General features: G+C 41.1%; 1 long non-coding RNA gene across 1 annotated transcript; it reads right to left on the reverse strand.

Moving 5' to 3' along the window:
- Positions 1 to 4,802: 4,802 nt before the first annotated feature.
- On the reverse strand, positions 4,803 to 26,389 carry LOC122464295. Its single transcript, XR_006288235.1, has 4 exons — positions 26,253 to 26,389; positions 24,978 to 24,987; positions 5,797 to 5,801; positions 4,803 to 4,813 (listed from the first exon to the last, which is right to left on the reverse strand). It is a non-coding gene; the product is annotated as an uncharacterized LOC122464295 (long non-coding RNA).
- Between the last annotated feature and the right edge of the window lie 437 nt (positions 26,390 to 26,826).

Below are 26,826 nucleotides of genomic sequence, written 5' to 3' on the forward strand. Positions count from 1 at the left end.
AGACCTTTTAAAAAATAATGTTAATGGAATATCAATGTCTATTTTTAAGCATTTTTCCCTTTTTTTTTCAATGTTTTGGGGAACTATGATGATCAGACAATTATTTAATGACAGTAGATACTGAGATTCAAAAAGGTAAAGATTTGTAGCTGTTAAAACATAAATTGTCAACATTGTCTATCAAAATATACAAAGTAAATACCTGTAAATCAAATGCTATTTAAGTTCTCAAGCAGCATTTTTCTTATTTGCCTATTTGTAAATTTCTATCATTATTGATGGAAATATATTTTTCATCACTTTGTGTGTTGTGAAATCAATGTTTACCAACATTTATAGATAAAAATCTAATCCTTCCAAGCCTACCTCTAGATTAAGGCCTACATTTTCAAGCATGCACTTCTGCATGTGCTCAGTCTGCATGCATTCATTAGTCAATGTGTGTGCTAGTCAGGATTGTGTACACCTTGATTTATGTGCATATGTCAGGTGCAGGATGCATGGACCTTTGATGTACTCACTTTTGAAAATATGCGTTTAAATCTCCTTAATTCCAGATATTCAAAGACTAAAATGGATAAGTGACCATATGTTTCTGAATCTTCCTTTTTTCAGTATTTTGTCCCAGTTTTTGCAAACCCCGGTAGACTAGACACAATGAAGAGCCACCAGTCACCTGACCTAGTGAAAACAACAGCAGATGGAACACGTTACACATGAAGGCCACCAATTTAGGCATGTTACCAGTTCTTGTTGTTGTTGTTTGTTATATTATTTATTTTATTTGTATTACCATAGTGCGTAGGAGCTCTATCCATGGACCAGGATCCCACTGTGCTAGGTGCTGCACAAACAGAACAAAAGACTGTCCCTGTCCCAAAAACTTTACAGGAAACAACAGATGGATACAGGTGGATGAGAAAGTACAAACAAACAATGAGAAAACCTTAGGTAGCATGATAGACAGTGGTCTCAGTACCAAGCTAAGGGGAGGGAAAAGGTCACCTTGTATTTTGTCTTTGATATCTTCCAAGAAAAGACAAAAGTGAGATCCTGTGCACAGAGAGAAGTGGAGTCAGGAGGAGGGAAGATTTTGAGGAGTGAGCCAAAGGCAGTGAAAAGGCAGCTGGGATTGAGTATGTGGGATTCAGTTAAATTGGAAAATTAGAATTGTGCAGTGATTAATCCAACAACTCTTGTACAAGAGTCCATTCCCCATGATTCAAAGAGTTGCTTTGTCTCTGGCAAGTAACAAGACTTACAGGTCCTGAGCAATACCATCATCATCTACAGGGGGATACTGATCTAGTCTGGGCTGACCTCTGTGCCATTTGTATCTTCCCCTGTGCCAAACTGGAGCAAGAAATAGAGAAGGGGTATAGGAGCCTGTTTCTGGGAAGAGAATGTGTGACAGAGAATTTGGTGGGGAGGGGGGTAGGAAGCAGGGGAGATGAGAACCAAGGAGGGAAGAGGAAAGACAGGGTAGGTGGAGGGGTAAGATGAGAGAGAGATGGACCAGACAGAGGAGAAAGACAGACAGCTCCTTGTCCCTCCTGCCTCTGTTTTTTCACTTTCCAAATCTCATCACCCAAAATGTAGTTGGTATCAGGCTCCCATTATGTTGTATGGTTGGTTTAAAAAGGAACAACAAGTGCATAGTAGTTAAGTTAATTGGAGACTGCTAGTTGTGTGGAAAAAAATCAGTGGCAATATAGCTGCTTTTTTCTATCATATTATAGGAAGAAAATAGTGCTCTGTTAATAAACACATGAACAACTTTCACTGGTATCACTACAGTTTCAAAATATGTTGACATCTTGTACACTCCTCTACAGTTTGGAACGACATGCTTCCCAGATGACTTTGAATTACCCCAGAGTCTTCTGATGGTGGAAAAAAAGCTAAACATTGTCAATAATCTTTCCAGACAGCTTCAAAGGTAAGAACCAGTGACCTGTCCAAATGATTATGAACAGATATGCAGGACATGTGAGGAAACTATCTGCAGATATTTTTAAACAAAAGTCTAAGGGTCATTCACACTCTCTGCCACTAGTAAATATTCAAAATCAAGATTACCAAATTAATTGTATCTGTTGTTTTGTTTGTATGTACACATTGGCATCTAGGTAGCAAAAAATATTAGGTTTTTTTTTTGTTTTTGAAACAACCGCTTGCCTACTGAAGTGTCCTAGATAGGTGAGCAGGCAGCATTTTTGTGAGAAGAGGAAAACAGGGTGAAATGCCACGCTCTCTCTTCCAGAGGAAATGTTAAAACCCTTTACCAGCAGCAGCAAAAAGACTTGGGGCTAATCCTAATTCTGCTCAAATAAATGGGAACTGGCCATTGATTTCAGTCCATCTGTTTTGTTTTTATAATCTTTTTCTAGAGCAAAATGTCTCCTGTTTGTGGTGTAATGAAGCACTTTGTGTCAAGACGTCAAATGGTTTCATGACAAGAAAACAGTACTGCTATTAATGTCAAGGAATAATGTAAAAATGATATAAAAATCTACTGGAATTCTTTGAGAATTCTCAACACGCATGTGGACCAAGCAGATCCAGTGGACATAGTGTACTTAGATTTTCAGAAAGCCTTTGACAAGGTCCCTCACCAAAGGCTCTTATGCAAAGTAAGCTGCCACGGGATAAGAGGGAATGTGCTCTCATGGACTGGTAACTGGTTAAAAGATAGGAAACAAAGGGTAGGTATAAATGGTCAGTTTTCAGAATGGAGAGAGGTAAATAGTGGTGTCCCCCAGGGGTCAGTTCTGGGACCAGTCCTATTCAACATGTTCATAAATGATCTGGAAAAAGGGGTAAACAGTGAGGTGGAAAAATTTGCAGATGATACAAAATTACTAAAGATAGTTAAGACCCAAGCAGCCTGTGAAGAGCTACAAAACTGGGTGACTGAGCAACAAAATGGCAGATGAAATTTGATGTTGATAAATGCATATAATGCACATTGGAAAGCATAATCTCAACTATATATAGAAAACAGAGGTTGGCAAACTACAGGACTGTCCTGCCCGGCCCCTGAGCTCCTGGCCTGCGAGGCTAGCCCCCGGCCCTCTCCCACTGTCCCTTCTCCCCTGCAGCCACGCTGCCATGCTGGCAGCACTCAGGGCAGCGGAGCTGCCTGCTCATGCAGGGCAGCACGGCAGCATGTCTGGCTCCGGCCAGTGTGGCGGCCAGACATGCTGCTCTGAGCAGCATGATAAGGGGTCCAGGGAGTTGGATAAGGGGCAAGGGGTCCTGGGGGGTAGTCGGGGACAGGGAGCAGGAGGTGGTTGGATGGGGCGGAGGTTCTGGGGTGGACAGGGGAAAGGGGGGGTTAGATAGGGGATGGGGTCCTGGGAGGGGGTGGTCAGGGGACAAGGAGCAGGGAGGGTTGGATGGGTGGGGAGTTCTGAGAGGGGCAGTCAGGGGGCGGGAAGTGGGAGGGGGCAGATAGGGGGCGGATAGGGGGCAGGGGCCAGGCCATTTGGGAAGGCACAGCCTTCCCTACCCTGCCCTCTATACAGTTTCACACCCCGATGTGGCCCTCAGGCCAAAAAGTTTGCCCACCCCTGTGTTAGGTAATATTAACATGGGGTTACTGCCACCATTTGTACTGATACGGTTTCTCTCTTTTAATACAATATATAATAAGATACATGCTCTGAACCAGTTTGTGGAGTAATTTGTTATATGTTCAATAAGCCTAATTACTTCAGTAGTTTATATCACATGAGCTTATAGTGGAAATGAAAATGATCAGCTGTTATTAATTCTTCTCTATGTTTCCACACTTTCTGAAAATAAGACCTTGAAACAAGATGGCCTCTTTCATACCACGAGGGTTTGAGGGCTTGCAGGATGATGCTTCTAAACAGCCAATGGAGAAGTGCTGGAGGCCAAATTTCTGGCCTCAATACCCTCTCTCATTGGCCTGGTGCTTGCAGGCCCTACTGATTGGCTCACACTCCCTAGATTGAGACTGATTGACAGAAGGAAGCTTGGACAGCCCTCAGAAGGGGTCATGGAAGCTGAGTCCTCCCTGGAATTAAAAACAAACACACATGGTGCATGCTCCAAGGGGTGGGGTCTCCAAAGACATTGAGAGGTGTGATTTCTGGACCCATCTTAGTGCTGATTGGTCAAGGGGAGAGGAGGCACTACTGCCAGTGGCCCAGCTGTGCCCCCCAGTGCATACCTCGGGGCAGGACCTGTGTCACGCCCTTAACACTGGACAAGGGTTGGCATTAAGAGGGGAGAGAACAGAATTTGACAGGTGGTGTGAAAAATTTTGACAACTAATGTGATCCTAAACTACTCATCAGCTCAAGAATGACAACACTTATTTAAAGGTGAATCTCTGGTGGCATAGAGCTGTGCTAGATTATATACTCCCTACTGTCAAGGTAGTAGTGGGAAGGGGGCATAGCTGAGATATCTATATTGTGTCAGTTATTGACTGTTTTTGGTTCTGTGTGGTCATTACAGCCTAGCAAAAGTTGGAACAGCCCTTAAGAGGCTTTAACATAGTGTGATAGGGGGATGGAAATGCACAGAGAGAAACTTGGAGGAGGTTACTGCAAAGGTGAGCATTCAATCCTCTTTGCATGGCAACCCCTGATTTGCACTTTATGGAGATTAAACCAGATATTCAGCAAAGGCTAGAATATCTGTGGGCCTGTTCTTGTGCAATACTTGGCTCTCCTGCCTGCAACAGCACCATTCTTCAGATAGTTGATTAACTTATATGTGGATCCCTGATCATTCATTTCACTATGTAGGCTCTAAGCCTAGACTAGTGCCTGGAGTTTAGCTCCATTTTTTCTTCGTTAGCTAGATGGATGATTCCTTTCCCTAAGGAAATCTTCCTCTCGCATACTAACTTCTTGGGCCATGCCTGGGAGATAGGACTTGGATCTATATGCAAAATTCTAAATGAATTTCTTGTTTGTTTGTTTGAAGAAATTTTGAACACATGTAGCCACATTCATCTTTAACTCCATTGAAATCAAGTAGGGAAATATTTGTCCCATTGCATATAGTATTTTCCATTCCTAATTTTGACATAAATATATTAACTGTGCATTTATTATTATATTTTTAAATATTCTACCAAATACATAGGATTTATAACATTCCAAAGTAACATTGTTTTTGAAATCCCTGCATTTCCAGACAATTTCTCTGTAAACTTCCAAATAAGTGTTTCGTATATTTGTTGCTCAATTATTCAATTAATATTATATATCAAAATAGAAAACATCAGTGTTTGCTTTTAATATACTGCATATATGATCCTTCCAGAAAGGCTCTTGAAATACACTTTTTGCCTGATGGAAGTATCTCCTCTGAATGGTTTCAATTTATTTAAAATAGAAGATGATATTAAAATGCTAAAGGTAAATAGTAGTTACTTGTATACTTTGACTCCCCAGGTTATCCTGGATCCTTCCTTACAGACTTAATGTGTGACTTGCCCACTAAGGACAAGACAGGCAGGCAATCACAAACACACACTGTGAGTTGTCACGTCTCTAGGAGGAAAGTACAAACAGTACAGTGTGTGTATTCTTCTCCTCAGCACTCCACCAATATCAGTCCACATTGGCATTGTTTTAGAGCCAGAAACTAATTGTAGCATATCATAAGTGACCCTGACCCAAAGTCTTTGACTTTTTTTTTTCTTCTCATTCAGTGAAATGGCAACGGTAGCCCAAAGAACAATAACTGCAATGGAAACAAAAATGATTTGCAACGCTATCCATTGAACGTATGTGCACATACTTTCTTGCAGACACGTGCTCATGATAGAGAGCGTATGTGCACACAAATTCCTTTCTCCGAGAGAATTATGTTCTTCACCGCAAAAGCGGTCAGTGCTATCTAGAAATAGTGCTGAGGCTGCTGTATGTATCACATTAATTTTAATTGCTACATGTTGATCATAACCTTAAATGAGAACAGAGATGCAGTCTCTCAGATTTCTGTAGCTTTCACTGGCATAGCAAATATCTACAGTAAGATAATAAATGTCAGTTAATATGACCAAAAGAGAAGAGAATGCTTTGGGGCACACCTAACCCATCTGTGACCTATTGTGGGTGTCTTCAGATATCCTGGCTGGCTGACCAGTAACTTGGGAGTTTGAGACTAGTAATTATAGGATTGTTATTCTAGCAAATGTCATAGTTATTAGATCATTTTCCAAGTGTCTCTGCCATATGCGATTTAGAGCCCTAGTGCTTAAACTGTGATTCTCATGAAGTAGTGGCAATAATTAAGGTTAGAAACGGCAAGCCATTGGGTTGAAAAGTTGGGTCACTCACCCACAATAAATATGCTTAAGTATGTTTTGTGCTTAGTTATTGATTTACTTATCCATTGCCTGTGAGTTCTAGAGTGATTTGTGCAGAATTGCTCAGATTAGAAAAGTTCCGTTTTAAATTCAGTATATGATTTAGATGAAGACATTCACTACATTTGGTTAACCTGTCACTGTCATACCCCTCATATTTTAAAAAAGCTGTCTACTGTAATGCAATCTGATTATTCCCCCTCCCCCAGGTGAATACCAATCCAGCAAAAGTTTTGAAGCAGATGCTTGATGATGGGTCTATAGAGGTGAATTCAAACATTGAAGAGATCTGTTTATACTAAAGGTAAGTGGATAATGAAATAACCTTTTTAAAATTAGTTTGCAGCTAATTTTGTGAAGTCCTCATCAAAGACAGGAATTTTCAAGGCCTCCTTCTATCTTTAAATCAAAGCTAAATGAAAACTTCAGAGAGATGTATGACTAAAGCTTAGATCAATACATTTTAAATCATTAAAATATACTAGGTAGATTGATATAATTAGGCACAGTTTAATTTTGCATCCTATCACGATTCACTCATCTTTCCCTTTCATCACATTACATCATATTCCAAGATGAGAGAGGATATTTTGTTTAAAAGGATGTAGAAGAATGTTACCATAGTAATGAGCACACAACAAACCAAGCAAGGAATTATACTGTGCATTATATGGATTCTCAGGATATTGTGGGGCATATCTGTACAATGGTTTAATATTCCTGTCACATGACAGAGGTAAATGTGCAATGGTTACTCTGTTGGAACACCTGTCCTTTGTTAATAAAGCTAATAATGTTATGTCTATGTCCCATTGACTCAGACGTGATCTTTCTTAGAGTCTGGAATGGTCATTTTAAAATTCAAAACAGAAGGTATAGGATATTTTAGTTTTCAAAAGACAGGGTAAAATACAGCCACATTTTGAAAATTTAACAGCTAATCTAAAAATGAGGCAAATTCTCATTGTTTCCTAGGAAACACTGATTTTTAATCAGCATGACCCAGAAAGGATTACCTATTGTGAAAAGCAGCATACCAATAGGGTAGATTACACAGGTCACCACAGTACTTCTTTCCAGATTTCATCTTCTGTAGCAGGCTGGTCTCAGTCTTTCTCTGCAGGGATCCCAACTCAGTCTCAATATATGTAGCCCTTGCAAAGGTTGTAACACTTTGTTTGGCCAATCCATGCAATACCCACAGTTCCTGAAACAATGCAAAGCTCATTGCTGCTCTCCACTGGTACCGTCTCCTCCCACTTTCTTATAGGTGCTGAATGCTGATAAAAGGATTGGTCCAGGACCTTTCCTGAGTACAAGGAAAGCTAACGTGAACTTTTAAAATAACATCTCAACCTTCAGAAATGCATGATTCTTCACAATCACCCCAGACAACAGCAAAGTAAACTCAAAGTGTTTGCAGAAGAATTCTGCATTTCCTCAGTAGACCTTGTGGAAGTATGCAAATATCGAAGAAAGTAAATTGTAAACCCAGTGCACTCTGTAAAAAGGCACTGTATAAACATTAACTAGTCAATGTTTACAATACCCTTGTGTAGAAGTTAAATACTGTTATCAGTAGAGCTGGGCAAATACCTAAATAAAATAATGAAAAAAACAAACAAAAAAACTGCTGAGTATTTTGGAGCATTTAAGTACTGAACTTGCTTTAAGTGTGTTCACACCCTGTGTTGTATTTGCTTACCATGAAATTTTAGCAAACAGGTTACCTGGGAAAAGTGTTTGCTGAAATAACATTTTCAATATTAAGAGAATATTTATGGAAAGCACATTACAAACTTGTGAATTTTGTATCAGAAACTTAATTGCAAAAGTTAAGGGACAGAAACAATATCATTTGGCCAATGTATCCAATCAGAATTAACTAGCATTGCTTGAATTTCAAATATCCAGTTCTTGCAACTAACTACTTCTGAAAATCTTCTATAGATTAAGAATTATTCAGTGAGAAATTTTGCATAAGAAATACAAGGAAACTGTAAGCTTTGCATGGACAATTTGCAAATAGAGAGAAATTGTTGTTGTTGTTGTAATTATTACCCCAACTTTACTGATGGGCAAGTCTCATTGTCTCTGTCTCATTTTCTCCAAGTTCACAGAGGGAGACTATGGGAGAGATGCAACTAGAATGTGGGTGTCTCTAGTTCTTGTACTGTTCTCTGACCACTAGACAACACAGTCATTATAACTTGGAACCTAGTACCTGGGAGGAGGGCACATTCCAGATATTCTGTTTGTACGGAATCTGTAATAGAGATTTTCTTTGCTATTCAGAGCCAAGGGAAACATGGGTATGAAGAAACTGATGAAAATGACATTGATAATATGGCTGAGGTCGCTACACTTATTTTCACAGTTCAGTCCCTATGATAGTGTAAATGAAGACTTGGGAAATGTGAAGTTTATGCCAGGATGAGACAAATTTTAAAATGTGGCTTTTTCACATGATCAAAGATAGTGGAAACAATAAATTCTGCAAATTGTCTTGGAAGAGAGTCCTCCCCAAAGCATATATTTCTACTCAAGGCAACTGCTTCTAGATCTACATTTGAGAAACAATGAAAACATATTCATTTTACATGGAAACTACTGTGCCTTTTTAAGGGGGAAGGAAACTGAGCACTGAATTACATTTTCTATTAATCTATTACACAGTGATACTCTGTCTTACAGGATACTGCTTGTTCACTTACATCTCTTTTAATTGCTACGTTGGCATGTGGGGTTTGTGACTAAAATAAATATTTTAAAAAGGATTTTTCTAGCTTCTAAAAATTGTTCTAATAGTCTCCCGTAGGCCTTCATTATGCCTCATAACTTCATGTTATCCTATACTGTAGCATAATTAGAAAATGTCAGTACTTGGAGCTCTTGAATATTTGGTTTCTTGGGGATGAGAAAGCAGCATAGTAAATGACCTAACTAAGGACTAAACCTAAGCCCCTTGGCTGCTGTCCAGTTTGCAGATGAGCTATAAAAGGCTTTTGGCTGTTTTGGGTCTTGTTTAATTTTTTTTCTAATGCTATTAACCTACGGCTAAAATCTTATGGTCTTTTCAAGCTCCATATGCAAAATTCATTTCATGCTACTCCATGCCATTTTTGAAAGACTAGAGGATACAATAAATCACCTAACTTAAGTGACTGAAGTGTGAATCACTGTTGCAAGGATTCTAATACTCTTCTGGCAGTATTTCCATAAGGGCTATATTGTGATGACACTAGCAGGTGAAAAACTTGGAAAGCAAACTTAAGTGTGCTTAATGTGACTCCAAAATCCCGTCCAGACGCCAATATAAAAGTACCTTATTAAAAGGGAAAAATACTGGTTGAAAGGTGCATTGTATTCATTCACAGACAGTTTTCTATCCAACACCTTTGAGTTTTTCAAAAGGGTGACTAATGGATGGAAATGGTGCAGCAGAAGAATTAAATTCTTTAAACCATAGCCACATAATTCTGGAGTTTGGTATCAGATTATTTGGCATAATATCAAAGCAGCAATTCCCTAGCTTCAAGTAGCAAGAACAAGTAATAAATAGACAAAGTTGTTATCAAAATATTTAGGAGAAAGCCAAAATGACACTTACATTTTTGGGCACAAAGATGAAAGTGAAAGATTCTGTACAGAAGAAATCAGGAATATTGTACATATGCATTTCTTCACATATGGAGATCTTAAAATATAAGTTTCAAGCTATCCTGATATATTTTGTCTTGCAAGATTATTGCCATACCTTGTCTGAGCAAGCTTCTCAAAGCAAACAGAGGGAAAAAAAGAAGGAACCTGCAGTCAGTACATTTATTAGAATCTACTGTAGTTGGGGATAAACTAATTTAGCATATTATTTTACTTACACATTTAACTCTTGACGTGTCAATAGTGATTTTCTGTGCCAAGATTTATTCACATTCATTTTCATTTTGCCATCTGATATTATGCTAAACCTAACTAAAAATGTCCTTTCCATTTTTGTTCAGGCTGCCAACAAGGTTGCCATCTAATTAATACCAGTTATGATTTTGTGTGCGTTTATGATGTGGGCACTTCTCCTTAAGGAACTGGTCCAAAGCAATACACTAATTTCATGTAAACCACTAAACAGCCATCGGGTAACAATAACTTTTGGTCTTAATTGCACTCGCTAATATTTTTAAATTTAAGATGCATGTTGGATCCCCTCCCCCTTTATGTTCCTTGGGGTTTTTTGGGACTATGCTTGGCTTCCACTCCTACAATTAGCCAGGACTACATCATATCTGTATAAGGTGCTGAAAATCTCCATTGCTTATCTGTGGTATTGGTATTAAAGTTGTCTTTTGATGGTTACACATTATTCACTTAATGACATCAAGGAGCTTTGTTACTCTGCTGTGGGGGTTATCATGATGTAAGCCTCTGAATATTGAGATGTGGATCTGTTGGCAGGACTCAAAGGACAGACTGGCATGGAAATGAGACTTTTGGTTCCATTCCTGCTTCATATTAGATTCAAGTCTGAAGTATAGAAAGTTCACACCCAAATGAGAAGTTTATCACAATTTAGGAGTGCCCATATACAGTGTTTAGAGTTTCTTATTCTAGAAATAAGGACCAGGTCATGCAGATCTGGATCTGAACATTCCCTCTGGAGTTTTGAACTCAACCCAGCTCTTCATCATACATGGTTTTATACTGGTTGAATGCCAGTCATTTTTGATGACAGGAGTTTTGATTTACACTTTCTTCATCCAGGCACCTGTAGAGAGCTTAAAGGCCATGAATCTATTTTGTGGTGTCATCTCACAGTAAAAGCTCTCTGCACATTTATTGGTTGCCTCAGCTATGTGAATTTATGGTTGCAGAGCTCTAGAAAACCTGAAGATACACAAGGAATGGTTAGAAAGGTCATATCAATCCCTATCAGAGAACTACAAAACAAAAACTACTCCCCATATGCTAACCCCACTCTGTGCACTATTCCAAAGTAAGACTTTGACAGCTTTCCTTTCCCCCCTCAGCACAGCCTTTAACATAGTGCCCCAACAGGTGGAGTAGACTTACCAGGCTATAGTCTTTGGGTGTACCAACCTTTAATTTTCCTTTTCACTGTAAGTTTATTACAGGAACAGTTCACAGAAACACAGAACATTGATGGTAATGTGCACCACTGCTACAACCAATCTAGTGGATTCAAGCCACAATCACCTTTATACAGGGCTGCAACTCACATAGCACTAATATCTCTGCCTTTTTCTAGTAAAAGTTAGTTCAATTGTCAAAAAGAGTGGGACTGTCCATGATTTTATTTCAGGTTTGACCCTTGATGCAGCAGCTTTCATCAAAATCTGCATAGATTACGCTGCACATCCAACGCTAGCTCTTTTCACCCCTTCCAGACTAGTTGCTGCATCAGTGTCTCAAACCACTTTACTTCATGCATCAAATGCAGAAAATGGAGTGAAGTCTGACATGGGGCGCTTGTTAATTTCTAAACCACCAGACACCAAGGCTTTCCTAGAGATTTTTACAAATCTACTGTCAGGGTACTGAAGTTAGCAAATTTCATTGTCCTTAATGACCTGAGTGCTGATTCTAATGGTGCCTCTGACATTTACTTTATTTACCTAGGCTTCTCTGAGGTAATCTTTGGTCCTGCACACCCAGCTGGTAACTCTCTGGACCTGATCTTTTCACTGGACAGGGGAAAAGATGATATTCCACTGTTCTGGCCAAAACACCATCTCACTTCAGATGGAAATTGGAATTCTCCACATCTCCAGTCGAGAAGGTCAAACCACCAACATTCTGCATCAAAATACCTCATAGGTCCAACCCTTTCCCTTTACAGTGACTAATATGCCAACCTGCCTCAGAAGAATAGAGAAGGAAGAAAATGTAAGTGTTGGCGGCAGAGAGCTAACATGAGTGGATAGAGATGAAATTTGGAATAGAAAAACATGCATCTGCTATGGAGGAAGGCAATAGTTTGTACTTGTCTTTCACTACAGGGTCTGTGAAGTAATGTTCCACAGAATTATTTCATATGATAAATCCGTTTTTTGGAGCCCCAAATCCTTCCACTCCGTACCTCCTAGCCCTGCCTCCCCATACACGCACTTTCGGGAACTGCTACTCTGCTTCACAGAGAAGATCAGCTTCTATCCTAGTGTTCTAGCACACACTTCCAATAACTTGGCTTATTCACACAAGAGGAAGTCCTGGAAGCTCCAGTGGAATCCAAACAACTACCCGTGACACTGATCCACGCATGCTCTTAGTGGATAGTGGAAAACTAGAAGAAACTGTGTCCCCTACTGACAGAGACTGAAAGATGGAAACCAAGCATGTAGTAGTCCAATCAGTACTTAATACACCTTTTTCTTGGTGTTACTGATCTTGCAAGCTGCCATCTGATTTCTGACCAATTATATCTAAGCAGGCTAATAGCAAAACTAATAAAGAGCTCTTGCCTGTTGAGTTTCACAACGTTTATCTATCTAAACATGAACGCCCATTGTGATGCTGTATCCAAAGGAGCTAATGGCATCCTACTCAATATAATTATAAAATATGCCTTATAGTGGTAGACTCAGAGGTACTTGTGTTTAGTTTAAGGAAAAATAAGGTTAAGGGGTGGTTTGATTAGGATATAAGTATCTACAAGGGGAGAAAATATTTAATCAGAGAAATGTAGGGCTGGAAGGGACCTTTGGAAATGATCAAGTCCAGCTCCCTACACTGTGGCTGTTCATACTGGGCTCTTCAACCTAACAGAGAAAGGTATAACATGATCCAATGGGTGGAAGTTGAAGCTAGACAAATTCAGACTGGAAGTAAGGGGTAAATTTTTAACTGAGACAGTAATTAACCATTGGAACACTTTACCAAAAGTCATAGTGGATTCTCCGCCACTTACATTTTTAAATCAAGATTTGGATGGTTTTCCCCCCTATAAAATATGCTCTAGCAATTATTTTGGGGAAGTTCTATACCCTATGTTATACAGTAGTTCAGACTAGATAATCACAATGGTCCCTTCAGGATGTGGAGTCTATGAATCTCTATTGCTCACCTGTTCTATTATGTCATTCAGACTTTAAGCTTTTGAGGCATATATGTTTTTTCAGTGCCTAGTTCAGTGTGGCCCAACCTTACTTTAGCCTTTAAGTATTAATGCAATATAGATGTTAAATAATGACTAAGGCTAGTTTGTCCTTCTCAGCATGTACATGGAGCCACTATTGGAGATAACTTGACTTGGGACTGGCTCAGGGTAGCTGTGTAAATTCCACCCTGTGTGACCCTGACTGCCCATAACCACTTTGTTCCACTGGAACAATGGAACTGTTAACCACAGTGGTGAGGCTTGTGATCATGTGAGGGTGGAGCTTTCTCTGCAGCTGGCCTGTAATTGTGGGACTCCTTCCAGAAAAAAAACATCAATTGATCACAAATCTTGCTGCCCTCAGAACACAATGTAAAACTTACGTATTTGATGATGTTTTCCTAAATAAATATTTTAAAATAAACCATGTGGTGATGGGGGGAGAGAGAGGAAACCTATTTTAGGGCAGGTGGGGGTGATTATGATATTTACAGGGTGCTTATACCATTGTGAAGTGTGTGTGTGTGTGTGTGAGGCGGGGGGGTGTATTTTTGTTAACATATTTTGTTATTTATTCCTGGGAGGTGTGGTGGATGGACTTCTGTTTACTGAGCTGGTTGTGTGCATAGCTGCGTAACTGAAGTGGTGTTGTACGCAGCAGCAACCACTATATTGTTTCAGCTCTGAGGGAGAATGTTAATGTGTCACTGAGCCCTTGTATGTGCATTCTCCCTCTTTCTTGGAGGCTTTATGTTTAGTTTTTTTCTTTGTTGTTTTCCTTAATTTACACTATATCATCTGGACTGAGAAAAATATTTTACTCTGTGTGATAGGGCTGGGGGAGGGGGAAGGGGAAAAGCATCATTTACTTTGGTGAACTTTAGAATTAACATGAAACTGCTCAATTTTCTACTCCAGTTCCTTTTTTCTTATGCCCCAGAGGCACTAAGTTTTTTATTTGAAAATGTGATCTAAATTTTTGCTTCTTATACAAGTCTTTTAATGCCCATCTGCACAATACATCAGGCGTTCAAAGTGACCTGTAAATATGACTTCAACCTTGCCCTCCCTTCTCCCACCTAAGCTAAATATGAGTCAACAGTGTTGCAAAAAAAGGCAAACATCATTCTGGGATGGATTAGAACTTCTCATGTTCTAAGCAAGACATGAAAAGTAATTATTCCACTCTATTCCAGTTGAGACCTAATCAGTGTGGAGTATTGTGTCCAGTTATGGGCTCCACATTTCAGGAAAGATGTGGATAAATTGGAGACAGTCCAGAGAAGAGCAACAAAAATTATTAAAGGTCTAGAAAACATAACCTATGAGAGAAGGTTGAAAAAATGTGGTTTGTTTAGTTTGGAAAAGAGAAGACAGGGGTGGGGGGGCATAACAGTTTTCAAGTACATAAAAGATTGTTACAAGGAGGAGGGAGAAACATTGTTCTCTTTAACCTTTGAAGATAGGAAAGAAGCAATGGGCTTAAATTTGCCACAACGATGGTTTAAGTTGAACATTAGGAAAACTTCCTGTCAGGGTAGTTAAGCACTGGAATAAGTTGCCTATGAAGGTTGTGGAATCTTCATCACTGACGAGTTTTAACAGCAGGTTAAACACCTGTCAGGTATGGTCTAGATAATACTTAGTCCTGTTATGAGTGCAGGGGACTTGTCTAGAAGACCTCAGGAGGTCCCTTCCAATCCTACACTTCTGTGATTCTAGGAGTGAAGGGGGTAGGCAGAGCAAACATAACAGAAACAAGATTGTGCTGTTACATTGGTTAGCTTTTGCACACATTGGAGGTTTCTGATGGCTTCAAATCTTGATTTTTTTTAAAAAAAACACATGTAAAATTGGCTATCCCCAACTGCAAGCATAATCTAGTTATCATTACTTAGCTGATTACTTGTAGGTAACAGAAATTAAAACTAAGGAGGGATTTGAAAGAGAGAGTGGTCCTATGGTTAAGACACTGGACTGTGACTCAGGAGACAGTTTATATTTGTGACTCTTCTTGTGGACTATTTGTATGAGCTTGGGCAGGTAATGTAATCTATTTGTTTCCATTTCTTGACAGTAAAAAGAGGATAACCTTGTCCTTGATGATATCCCTCTGAGGCTAAATTTATCATTATTCATGAGGTGGTCAGATCGTCCCGCAATGGGCAATACAGTTCTAAAGAGAGATGGTAATGGTCTTATTGGCTGAAATAAAACAAAGCGGATGTATAGCTTAGTGGATAGGGCACTGGTCTGGGGCTGAGGAGAGCCAGGTTCTACTTCCACTGACCTGCTGTGGGATGATGGGCAAGTCACTTCAACTCTTTATTTCCCTCTCACCCTTTGTCTACCTTGTCTACTTGAATTGCCAGCTCTTCATGGCAGGGGATTGTTTCTGTGTGTACAGTGACTAGTACAATGAGGTCTGGATGTTGTTTAAGGCCCCTACCATAATAATAATGTGGAGATGTTTAATGCCAAAACAGACCAGTGGTCTGTCATTGGTAGGTTGGAGGGGAAGTGTGATAAGACAAGAATGGGTAGGAAGCATCTGATGGGGACAAAATTTAATGTGGTGGAGAATGGGAAACAATTGCAAGAATTCCCATGAGGGGGTACCATGGTTACAAAATAAGGATAAAAAATGTGATTGGCTTAGACATATGGATTTCTCAGTCCTTAATTGAATTGATAAGTCGGTGATACTTTAACCGTTTTCCTCTTAAGTATTTCTTAACTTAAATGCTTTAAAAAAGGTTTATTTTTTGAAGTGTTAATAAAAATAATTACACTTTTAAGTTAACCAGGTTTTGCATGTATGGTGTATCTGATGTCGTCATTCTATCAATTATCCAGTTATCAATAGTTCTCCGTAAAAAACAGAATCAACAAAACTTGCATTTCTAATGTTAAAAAAAATCTGCAGCAAAAAATCCCCAAGCAAAATAATCTGTAAACTCCCCCCATAAACATTTTATGAGCCTTTTTCATATATTAGAATGAGACCAACCCCCATCCCTCCCCGGAAAAAGCTCAACTTTGAGAGATCACTTAAAAAGTATTTAACATGTTTTAATGTTTTTTTATAAATCAAAAACTACTCTTTGTGGACACTTTTTATAAAAAGGCAATGACAGGTACAATTTGAGACTCATAGACTCTATTAACTTTATTAAGATTGTTGTGAATTATAAAGGTGCTAAGAAGGGGGATAGGCAGGGTGGTCAACCTCGTGATGTGCTAACTCTGTCCCTCCCGTCTCTTTTGAAATCCTTAGATGTAAATATTGGAAGTGTTTTATGTTGAGTTAATCTACATAAACAATTAACTTGAGATCAACACCATGATACATTAATTAGACAATATTAGTTTAACTTACTCTTTTTTTCTAGATGGTAAATGAATCATTTGAATAATTCAGACATTTTAAAATTGGCAGGAATACTTTAGCTGATTGGTAAATGAAGCATTATAAGCTTGAACCATTTCATATTAGGTCAATGAGAAGACTCTAGTGGCCACTGGATCAGGTGTTTATCTATAACCTTTTGTATTGTACTTAACAGTTTTCATAGGTTTCCCCTCCCCCCCTTTTTCTTAGTTTTTTCCTCCTGTGTATCAAGATGAAAATTTGACTTTTACTCTTGTCATAAATGTAAAGGGAAGGGTAAACACCTTTAAAATCCCTCCTGGCCAGAGGAAAAACCCTTTCACCTGTAAAGGGTTAAGAAGCTAGGATAACCTCACTGGCACCTGACCACAATGACCAATGAGGAGACATGATACTTTCAAAGCTGGAGGGGGGGAGAAACAAAGGGTCTGGGTCTGTCTGTGTGATGCTTTTGCAGGGGACAGAACAGGAATGGAGTCTTAGAACTTAGTAAGTAATCTAGCTAGATATGCGTTAGATTCTGTTTGTTTAAATGGCTGAGAAAATAAGCTGTGCTGAATGGAATGGATATTCCTGTCTTTGTGTCTTTTTGTAACTTAAGGTTTTGCCTAGAGGGATTCTCTATGTTTTGAATCTAATTACCGTGTAAGGTATTTACCATCCTGATTTTACAGAGGTGATTCTTTTTACTTTTTCTTCTATTAAAATTCTTCTTTTAAGAAACTGAATGCTTTTTCATTGTTCTTAAGATCCAAGGGTTTGGGTTTGTGGTCACCTAAGCAAATTGGTGAGGATTTTTATCAAACCTTCCCCAGGAAGGAGGGAGCAAGGTTTTGGTGAGGATTTTGGGGGGAAAGACGTTTCCAAATGGGCTCTTTCCTAATAAAATAAAACCGGTTAGACGTTTGGTGGTGGTAGCGAAAGTCCAAGGGCAAAAGGTAAAATAGTTTGTACCTTGGGGAAGTTTTAACTTAAGCTGGTAAAAGTAAGCTTAGGAGGTTTTCATGCAGGTCCCCACATCTGTACCCTAGAGTTTAGTGTAGGGAAGGAACCTTGACATGGTGGTAGAGCAGTGGGATCAACTTGAAATCATTTTGAGATTTTTTGGACCAGAAGCACAGATTTGAAAAGGAATTTTTTTTTCCTTTGGGCTGCTGGAAAGCAGGTTAAACTGAAAGCAGTTAGTTTTTTTTTTCTTCTCTGCTTTGGGGTCTGAGTTTTCTCTATGTAAAGGCAGGGTAGTTAACCTCCTGCAGGGAAATTCACAAGTCTTCACAGACCTGAAGTTTTTTTGTTTTTTTGTTTTTACCTAAGAGCAACTAGAGGGGTTTTCTGCCTATTTGCCTGGAGACAAAGGTGTTAGGGTTTGGGATTTTTTTTAGGATTTCTTTGTAGGCTGACAATCACTATCAGAGAATATAGGTATCATATTACAGCACAGCAACATTTTACAAGCCAAGGTGTTTTTTGTTTTCTTTCTAACTCTTGGATGTAAAGTTAGTTTAAAAACAGAGAGGTTAGGATGACTGACTCCACGGTTCAACAAAAGCTGAAATTAGCCAGATTTGAGGCTGAGGAAAAACAAAAGGAACATGAAAGACAGGTAGAACTCAGATGGATGGAGATGGAGGAGAAGGAAAAAGAGAGGAAGCCTGCACAGGAGATGGAGAAGACAAAGGCTCAGCAGAATATACCAACAAAACCTAGCAATCCTTCTCGAGGTACCACTTCCCATCCCAGAAAGTTCCCCACCTACAAAGCAGGTGATGATACCGAGGCCTTCTTAGAAAACTTCAAAAGGGCCTCCCTTCGGTACAGCATCTCTACAGACCAATACATGGTAGAGCTGAGGCCGCAGCTCAGTGGACCCTTAGCTGAGGTGGCGGCTGAAATGCGTAAGGAACACATGAACCAGTATGAACTGTTTAAAACCAAGGTGAGAGTCAGAATGGGGCTAACCCCTGAGCATTCTCGTCGGCGGTTCAGAGCCCTAAGGTGGAAACCAGCCATGTCATTTACCCGACATGCCTACCATATTGTGAAACATTGGGATGCCTGGATATCAGGAGCAAGTGTTAAATCTCCAGAAGATTTGCCCTTCCTAATGCAAATGGAGTAGTTCCTAGAGGGTGTTCCCGAGGAAATAGAAAGATGCATCCAAGATGGGAAGCCCAAAACTGTAATCTAGGCAGGGGAGATTGGACCCAAATGGGTGGAGGTGGCAGAAAAGAAAAAAACTGGTCGCAGTTGGAGCGGATACCAGAAGGGACAACCTCAGACCACCCCCTACTACCAGGGGCCGCCCAAAGCCCTAACTACCACCCAAGGAACCCTCCAGACACCATGCTGTCCCGCCACACCATTCTCCAGCAACCCACCTCGCCCCAGTGACCCGTCAGCTGGATGATGTTTTAAATGCAACGAAACGCGGCATGTAAAGGCCAACTGCCCCAAGAACCCCAACAGATTAACAGTTCATTGCACCAGAATCACACCAGAAGTCCTCAGGCCCAGATATCCTCAGAGCAGAGGGAAGCTGTGAGTGTGGGCGGGAAGAAGGTCACCGCGTGGAGGGACACCGGAGCACAGGTGTCTGCTATCAATGCTTCCTTAGTGGACCCCAACTTAATCAACCCAGAGGCCCAAGTGCCGATTCAATCCTTCAAGTCAAACTCTTTTGACTTGCCTATAGCCAAGTTGCCTGCCCAGTACAAGGACTGGTCAGGAACGTGGACTTTTGCAGTCTATGATGATTATCCCATCCCCATGCTGTTGGGGGAAGACTTGGCTAATCATGTGAAGCAGGCCAAGAGGGTGGGAGTGGTCACCCGCAGCCAGGCTAAACCAGCCGTCACGCCTAGCTCTGTTCCGGAAACTTCTACCAGGACCCGGTCAGAGGTGATGGAACCAGACCCCAGGCCAATGTCTGCAACAGCAGTAGTGGATCCAGTCACAGAGAGCCAGACAGAGCCAGTTTCAGAACCGGAACCGGCCGAACAACTAGCACCAGACCCATTGCCAGCACTGAACCCAGTACTTGCAACCCCAACACCTCTCAGCTCTTCTAATCGATCCAGGTTTGTTGTAGAAAGAGGACTTTTATACAAGGAAACTCTTTCTGGTGGACACCAGGAAGACTGGTATCCTCAGAGACAGTTAGTAGTTCCAACTAAGTACCTGGTCAAACTCTGGAGCTTAGTCCACGATCATCCTAGTGGCGATGCTGGGGTGAACAGGACCAAAGACCGGTTGAGGGGGTCATTCCACTGGGAGGGAATGGGCAAGGATGTTTCTACCTATGTCCGGTCTTGTGAGGTATGCCAAAGAGTGGGAAAACCCCAAGACCAGGTCAAAGCCCCTCTCCAGCCACTCCCCATCATTGAAGTTCCATTTCAGCGAGTAGCTGTGGATATTCTGGGTCCTTTTCCGAAAAAGACACCCAGAGGAAAACAGTACATACTGACTTTCATGGATTTTGCCACCCGATGGCCGGAAGCAGTAGCTCTAAGCAACACTAGGGCTAAAAGTGTGTGCCAGGCACTAGCAGACATTTTTGCCAGGGTAGGTTGGCCCTCTGACATCCTCACAGATGCAGGAACTAATTTCCTGGCAGGAACTATGGAAAGCCTTTGGGGAGTTCATGGGGTGAATCACTTGGTTGCCACTCCTTACCACCATCAAACAAATGGCATGGTGGAGAAGTTTAATAGAACTTTGGGGGCCATGATATGTAAATTTGTAAATGAGCACTCCAATGATTGGGATCTAGTGTTGCAGCAGTTGCTTTTTGCTTACAGAGCTGTACCACATCCCAGTTTAGGGTTTTCACCTTTTGAACTTGTATATGGCCATGAGGTTAAGGGGCCATTACAGTTGGTGAAGCAGCAATGGGAAGGGTTTACACCTTCTCCAGGAACTAACATTCTGGACTTTGTAACCAACCTCCGAACCTCTTTAGCCCTTGCTAAAGAAAACCTACAGGATGCTCAAAAAGACCAAAAAGCCTGGTATGATAACATGCCAGAGAGCGTTCCTTCAAAGTAGGGACCAGGTCATGGACTTAAAGGCTCTCCAGGCCCATAAAATGGAAGCATCATGAGAAGGGCCATTCACGGTCCAGGAGCACCTGGGAGCTGTTAATTATCTCATAGCATTCCCCACCTCCAACCGAAAGCCTAAGGTATACCATATTAATTCTCTAAATCCCTTTTATTCCAGAGAATTAAACGTTTGTCAGTTTACAGCCCAGGGAGGAGATGATGCTGAGTGGCCTGAAGATGTCTACTACGAAGGGAAAAGTGCTGGTGGCGTGGAAGAGGTGAACCTCTCCATGACCCTTGGACGTATGCAGCGACAGCAGATCCAGGAGCTGTGCACTAGGAGTCCCAATTGCGTCTGTATGGTAAATGTCACTGTCTCTCAGCTCCTTTTACGCTGCAGAAAAATTGCTTGTCTCACATTTTCTTACTTGGTCTCCACTGTAACTGTTTGGACTGTAGACAAGGGCTAGACTGGCTTCCATTTAAGTCACTGGGAATTCTGACACTGATTTTGTTGTGCATAAGTCTTAGCCCTTCTACAATCAGATTGTCCTCAAATATATGCATGCAGTTCCCATTTAACTTGGTGGGAATTGCACATGTGTTTAAGAGTAGAATTGGAACCAAATGGCCAAACTTTCAAATGCATAATACACTTGTATACACACTTGTGTGTGTTGAAATCTGGAATACACATGTGAAAAACAAGTATTTGCATGATCAAATCCTGTGTTTGTCTGAAATTACCCATTTATTAAGGTGTGACATACCAGGGTACAATCTAGACTAATAAGCAGCTGTGTCACCCCTGCCCTGCAACCTTGGGTGCCTCAAAATGCCTTGCTGAAGTAGCTCCCAACTGGGCTGCTCACAAAAACAGCATGAAAGTCACACCGTGTGTGTGTGTGTAAGTAACTGCAGGCTGCCACCCTCACCTGGGTTATACTCTGGCTCTCACCAGCCTGGGTTATATTGCAGGGTGACCCCAACACACACCCTGCCCTGATTTCCCCCCAGAAATGTATGTCCTGTGCTGCCCAGATCTTTCCTGGATAGTCCAAATATATTGCCTGTTATTCCTTATTATCTCAAATAGTTATTCATACACATCAATTTAAACACACTGGAATAGATAAAACAGTAAAACAAGTTTATTAACTACAAAGAGAGATTTTAAGTGAGTATGAGTAATGAGGCATAAAAGTCAGAAATGTGTACAAGAAAAATAAAGATAAAATGTATGTTTATGCCTAACTTACCAAACTATAGAATAATAGATTCATAGATTTTAAGGTCAGAAGGGACCATTATGATCATCTAGTCTGACCTCCTGCACAACGCAGGCCACAGAATCTCACCCACCAGCTCCTGTAACAAACCCCTAACGTATGTCTGAGCTACTGAAGTCCTCAAATTGTGGTTTAAAGACTTCAAGATGCAGAGAATCCTTCAGCAAGTGACCCGTGCCTCACGTTGCAGAGGAAGGCGAAAAACCCCCAGGGCCTCTGCCAATCGGCCCTGGGGGAAAATTCCTTCCCGACCCCAAATATGGCGATCAGATAAACCCTGAGTATATGTGCAAGGCTCACCAGCCAGACACCCAGGAACGAATTCTCTGTAGTAACTCAGATCCCACCCCATCTAACATCCCATCACAGGCCATTGGGCATATCTACCTCTAGTAGTCGAAGATCAATTAATTGCCAAAATTAGGCTATCCCATCATATCCTCTCCTTCATAAACTTATCAAGCTTTGTCTTGAAGCCAGATATGTTGCTTGCCTCCACAGTTTCCCTTGGAAGGCTATTCCAGAACTTCACTCCTCTGATGGTTAGAAATCTTCATCTAATTTCAAGTCTAAACTTCCTGATGGCCAATTTATATCCATTTGTTCTTGTGTCCACATTGGTACTGAGCTTAAATAATTCTTCTCCCTCCCTGGTATTTATCCCTCTGATATATTTATAGAGAGCAATCATATCTCCTCTCAGCCCCCTTTTGGTTAGGCTAAACAAGCCAAGCTCTTTGAGTCTCCTTTCATAAGACAGGTTTTCCATTCCTCGGATCAGCCTAGTAGCCCTTCTCTGTACGTGTTCCAGTTTGAATTCATCCTTCTTAAACATGGGAGACCAGAATTGCACACAGTATTCCAGATGAGGCCTCACAAGTGCCTTGTATAACGGTACTAACACCTCCTTATCTCTACTGGAAATACCTTGCCTGATGCATCCCAAGACCACATTAGCTTTTTTCACGGCCATATCACATTGGTGGCTTATAGTCATCCTGTGATCGACCAGTACTCCGAGGTCCTTCTCCTCCTCTGTTACTTCCAAGTAATGTGTGCCCAGTTTATAACAGAAATTCTTGTTATTAATCCCTAAATGCATGACCTTGCACTTTTCACTATTAAATTTCATCCTATTACTATTACTCCAGTTTACAAGGTCATCCAGAACTTCCTGTATGATATCCCGGTCCTTCTCTGTATTGGCAATACCTCTCAGCATTGTGTCATCCACAAACTTTATTAGCACATTCCCACTTTTTGTGCCAAGGTCAGTAATAAAGAGATTAAATAAGATTGGTCCCCAAACCGATCCCTGAGGAACTCAACTAGTAACCTCCTTCCAGTATGACAGTTCACCTTTCAGTGTGACCTGCTGTAGTCTCCCCTTTAACCAGTTCCTTATCCACCTTTCAGTTTTCATATTGACCCCATCTTTTCCAATTTAGCTAATAATTCTCCATGTGGAACCGTATCAGATGCCTTACTGAAAGCGAGGTAAATTAGATTTACTGCATTCCCTTTGTCTAAAAAATCTGTTACCTTCTCAAAGAAGATCAGGTTGGTTTGACATGATCTACCTTTTGTAAAGCCATGTTTTGTCCTAATTACCATTGACCTCAATGTCCTTAACTACTTTCTCCTTCAAATTTTTTTCCAAGACCTTGCATACTACAGATGTCAAACTAACAGGCCTGTAGTTACCCAGATCACTCTTTTTTACCTTTCTTAAAAATAGGAACTATGTTAGCAATTCTCCAGTCATACAGTATAACCCCCGAGTTTACAGATTCATTAAAAATTCTTGCTAACGGGCTTGCAATTTCATGTGCCAGTTCCTTTAATATTCTTGGATGAAGATTATCTGGGCCCCCCGATTTAGTCCCATTAAGCTGTTCGAGTTTGGCTTCTACCTCAGATATGGTAATATCTACCTCCATATCCTCATTCCCATTTGTCATCCTACCATTATCCCTAAGCTCCTCATTAGCCTCATTAAAGACTTAGGCAAAGTATTTGTTTAGATATTGGTCCATGTCTAGATTATCCTTAACCTCCACTCCATCCCCAGTGTTAAGCGGTCCCACCTCTTTTTCTTTGTTTTCTTCTTATTTATATGGCTATAGAACATTTTGCTATTGCTTTTAATTTCCTTTGCAAGGTCCAACTCTACATGGCTTTTGGCCTTTCTCACTTTATCCCTACATGTTCTGACCTCAGTAAGGTAGCTTTCCTTGCTAGTCCCTCCCATCTTCCACTCCTTGTAGGCTTTCTGTTTTTTCTTAATCACCTCCCTGGGATGGTTGCTCATCCAGCTTGGTCTACAACTCCTGCCAATTAATGTTTTCCCTTTTCTTGGGATGCAGGCTTCTGATAGTTTCTGCAACTTTGATTGAAGTAATTCCAGACCTCCTCTGCCTTTAGATCCACTGTATCAGATTCAGGCAGTTTCTTACCTCATGCTTTCAGCAGTCTTACTGACCAAACTGTGTAGGTTAGGAACCCTCCCCCAGAGTCAAGTGAATGTTTCCTTTGTTGCTTCAAGTGCAGTGAACACTCACCAGGCTGTTGTGAGAAGATCCAGATGCTGAATCCCACATGCCCTTCGTGTGCGGGAGCTGTGCAGAGTTCTGGCACTGTTCCTGGCCTTGATCATTTTGGCACATACTCTTGCACTCAACCCAGATTGCCATAAAAGGGGTGAACTCTCTGGTTTACAGTTTACCTCTTCAGGGGCTTGGAGTGGTGAATGTCAGTAGAAACATAGACTTTACTAAGGATTATAAAACACCACTGCTCTTCAGCTAACAGGATAAGAGATATACAGATCTCAACAAAATAATAAACACACCTGTATCCATTTCTCCTGTCTGTTTCTTCACCACTCTAGAGAGGTTTGTGTATTGAGCTGAGCCCTCTGAGATGTCCAGGATCCTTCCCCAGCAGCTCATGACTTCTCTTCTGAAGCATAGAGCCTACCACGGGTTGTGGGTATAATAGGCTAGGGGAGGCTCTGCTGCCCGACGCCTGGTTGCAGGTTTGGCGGGGGAAGCTTTTGCTTTATTAGGCCCCATGCAGGTTTCAGGATGGCTGAGGATGTAGTATGTGCTATTCAGCTTCCTGGGTTCATCAGTCGTATCACCAGGGAGATGACTGATGAACCCAGGAAGCTGAACAGCACATAGCACTTCCTCAGCCACCCCAGAAACTGCATGGGGCATATCAAAAGCTCAGGTTCTGCTTTGGGAAGAGATGCTTTTCCTGCGGTGCAGCTTGGGGTCTGGGGAGGGAAGGGGAGAGGAGGTATGGTGCAGCTGGCCCAGGGCTCCTCTGGCCATGTGGGCTCGGTGCTCCGGCCAGCCTGGGGATCCTCCAACTGAAGGGCGGGGATGCTCAAGGTTCCTCTGGGCATGGGGGGTTTCGGAGCTCTGACTATGGAGGGGGAGTGGGGGTGTTGCAGACAGAAGCCGCAGAGCTGGGGGCTAGCCTCCTCAAAGGGAGGCTCCACCATCCACCCATGGCAGCCTACTCTAATCCAGCTAGCCTCCTGTGATCATACTTGGTTTGCAGTTAACAGAACCCCCCCCACTACTAAATCATGCCTTTTTTTTTCCCTCTTCACCTCTCCTGACAAAAGCTTTCGCCTCTTGTCTCTACAGTTTATATTTCCCCCGTACCAACAGCTAGTTCTTTCATTCTGTTGCTGGTGGTTTTCCACTCCCATTTGATCCATCCCTTGCAGACAAACTGGAGGAAATAGCTTCTCCCAGCTTCAGTAAATCTCCTTATCATATCAACGGTTCAGTCATATACAGTTGTTAAGGTTAATGACACTCTATTGTCCCTTGTCTGGTAGACGCATGTTTCAGCCACTGTCAGCAAGTGTTGGATTCCATGTCTACATAGAGGTGATTCCTGATACCGCAATTTTATAATGACAACTTCATAACATGTGGCTCTAAAGAACTTTTCCAAGTATTTCCTGCACCAGTCCCACGAGGAGCGTGAGCATGTTGAAAAACTCATGAAGCTGCAGAACCAGAATGGCAGTCGCATCTTTTTGCAGGACATCAAGAAACCAGACTGTGATGATTGGGAGAATGGGTTGACAGCAATGGAGTGTGCCTTGCACCTGGAAAAGAATGTGAACCAGTCACTCCTTGATCTGCGCAAGCTGGCAACTGACAAGAATGACCCTCATTTGTGTGACTTGAATTCATAAGTTCTACAGCCAGATTTCCCAAATTGTCACACACTACTAGTCATTATTACCCCAAAAAGTCCCAACTGGAAGTCTGTGTATCTTATGTAGATCCTAAACTATAAACCAAAACATGCAGCAATGGAAATGATAGAAAGGATCCAGCACTTGCTCCTGTATATACAGCAACAACATCTTTGTCTACCTGCACGTATGAAGCATTTTACATGACTGAATAAGGTCTGGTAGCTGTTACAGTAGTTGTGGGAACCGGGAATTTGGATTTCCTGATTTACATGTGATTAAAATATCAATCTCAACCCTGCTTAACGGTAGACTTCTTGTATTTGATCTTAGTTGTTAAAGGTAGGAGAAATGGATGATTTACTGAATGTCCAAATACACACGAATGTAGCATTTTGAGATTCATATAAACACACTG

The sequence above is a fragment of the Chelonia mydas genome, chromosome 2 (assembly GCF_015237465.2).
Source record: "Chelonia mydas isolate rCheMyd1 chromosome 2, rCheMyd1.pri.v2, whole genome shotgun sequence".
In the NCBI taxonomy this organism is placed as follows: domain Eukaryota; kingdom Metazoa; phylum Chordata; order Testudines; family Cheloniidae; genus Chelonia; species Chelonia mydas.